Here is a 2,566-nt window from a genome sequence, read left to right as displayed (position 1 = left end):
GAAGGAAGGGGAAACCCTGTGCAAGTACATCCAGAGGTTTAGCTGGGTGCAGTACAACATCCCCGATGTTCATCCCGCCGCCGTGATTAGTGCATTCCATCAGAACATGCGCAACCGCAAGATGCGCGAAGAGCTGGCGATGAACAAGGTTAAGGATGTGGCCGAACTTTATGTTCTGGCCGATAGGTGCGCCCGGGCTGAAGAGGGAAGGAAGTACCCCGGCGAGGACGTCGGCGTGGAAACCGACTCTACTAATGAAGACACCGCCGCCCCGACGAAGAAGGGCCGGCGTCGCAATAGGAAACGCAAGGGCAAGACCGTGCTTGCCGTCGAGGGATCCGACGACACCGGCGCCGACAAGAAGGCCAAGGCAGACGACCCCGGCAAGGAAATTGCCGGGTGCACCGCCTGCCGGGCCTTGGTGGCTGCCGACAAGCCAGGGGGCTCCGACAAGCAGTATTGCAAGATCCACCGCACCAAGGGCCACGACCTCCAGAACTGCTGATAGGTCGAGCTACTTGCCGAAAAGCAAAAGGCCGAGTATGAGAGGCGGGGCAAGTAGAAGGGCCAGGATGGTGCCGAGGGATCCGCCAAGAAGCGTGGCGGCCAAGGAGGCCGCCGCGGCAAGGATAACCAGCAAGAGAGGCCCGCCCGGGGCCATGACAAGAAGCAAGAAGACGATGATCATGACAAGGACGACGAGTCCGGCAAGCAAGAGTTTTAGAAGGCTACGGAGGCCATGTGCGTCGATGGTGGCGCCTCGCTGCATACCTCCCACCGCCAGCTCAAGCAGTGGGCGCGTGAGATCACAGCAGCGGAGCCATCATTCAACGCTCAGAAGCCACTGAAGTGGTCCAGCACGCCTATTATCTTTGACGCCGAGGACCACCCTGATCGCACAACTGCGGTCGGGTGCTTGCTGATGTCTACTACGCAACCTTCTTCTTGTAGACGTTGTTGGGCCTCCAAGTGCAGAGGTTTGTAGGACAGTAGCAAATTTTCCTCAAGTGGATGACCTAAGGTTTATCAATCCGTGGGAGGCGTAGGATGAAGATGGTCTCTCTCAAGCAACCCTGCAACCAACACACCCAATACAATGGTAAATTGTATAGGTGCACTAGTTCAGCGAAGAGATGGTGATACAAGTGCAATATGGATGGTAGATATAGGTTTTGTAATCTCAAAATATAAAAACAGCAAGGTAACTAATAATAAAAGTGAGCACAAACGATATTGCAATGATAGGAAACAAGGCCTAGGGTTCATACTTTCACTAGTGCAAGTTCTCTCAACAATAATAACATAATTGGATCATATAACTATCCTTCAACATGCAACAAAGAGTCACTCCAAAGTGACTAATAGCGGAGAACAAACGAAGAGATTAATGTAGGGTACGAAACCACCTCAAAGTTATTCTTTCGGATCGATCTATTCAAGAGTTCATACTAGAATAACACCTTAAGACACATATCTACCAAAACCCTAATGTCACCTAGATACTCCAATGTCACCTCAAGTATCCGTGGGCATGATTATATGCACTACAAAAAAAATACACTTCCGTGATGATACGTGTTTGTCACAGTAGGTCGCGTTTTTTGTCATGCATGTACATCCATGACAAATTTATGACAGAATCAAGATAGTCATACATGTGCTGTCGTAGAAGTGTTCCATGACATTACCAAAATTATCATCACGGAAGTGTCCACTTCCATGACGATAAATCGCGCGTCACAGAAGTGCTTTCGTCAAGGGTGACCGACATGTGGCATCCACCGTAACGGAACGCCGTTAAGCTATCGGGTCGGGTTTTGGATCCGATAACCCGTTAACAGCCCCAACCAATGGGGATTTTCCATGTGTAAAATCATCATTGGCTGGAGGAAACACGTGTCGACTCATTGCTGGGACAGATGTCATCCACTCATTGGACAGAAGGCGCCTATGATACGTCGACACGTGGCACGACCCAACAGTGGCCCATTCGTGTGAAAAGGCCGGCCCGTTTGACTTGGTCAAAAGCTGGCGGGCCGGCCCATGGAAAGCCTGTTAACGGCCTGTTCGCATATAGCCCATTTACAGCCCGCTAACCCAAGGCCCGCTACGCCCTATTCGAATTAGGCCCAGTAGCGTCATCTGGGCCATCCAATATGATTCCAGCCTGTTTTCACTTCTGGCCCATGTATGGCCCATGACGTCTTTCGGCCCATATGAGGCCCTATGTAACTCTTGGCCTATTAACGGCCCGTGCTGAAACTGGCCCGTAATGAACAGTGTATTACTTTACACCCATTAACGGCCCGTGGTGAAACTGGCCCGTAATGAACAGTGTATCACTTTATACCCATTAACGGCCCGTTATTCCGTTGGCCCGTTTCCAGCCCATGTTATCTTTCGTCCTTCTCAGAGCCCATTTATTCTTTGGCTATTTTCCAGCATTCATTTACGTACGGCCCGTTACTGTCATTTTCTGCTTGTGGGCCAAATTCAGCCCGTCGTTACAGTCGGCCCGTTTGTGGTCCGTTAATACGTTGGGCCGTTTTCATAGCGTCATCAAATA

The sequence above is a fragment of the Aegilops tauschii genome, chromosome 4 (genome assembly GCF_002575655.3).
Source record: "Aegilops tauschii subsp. strangulata cultivar AL8/78 chromosome 4, Aet v6.0, whole genome shotgun sequence".
NCBI lineage: Eukaryota > Viridiplantae > Streptophyta > Magnoliopsida > Poales > Poaceae > Aegilops > Aegilops tauschii.
Note: the sequence above shows the minus strand (reverse complement) of the source record.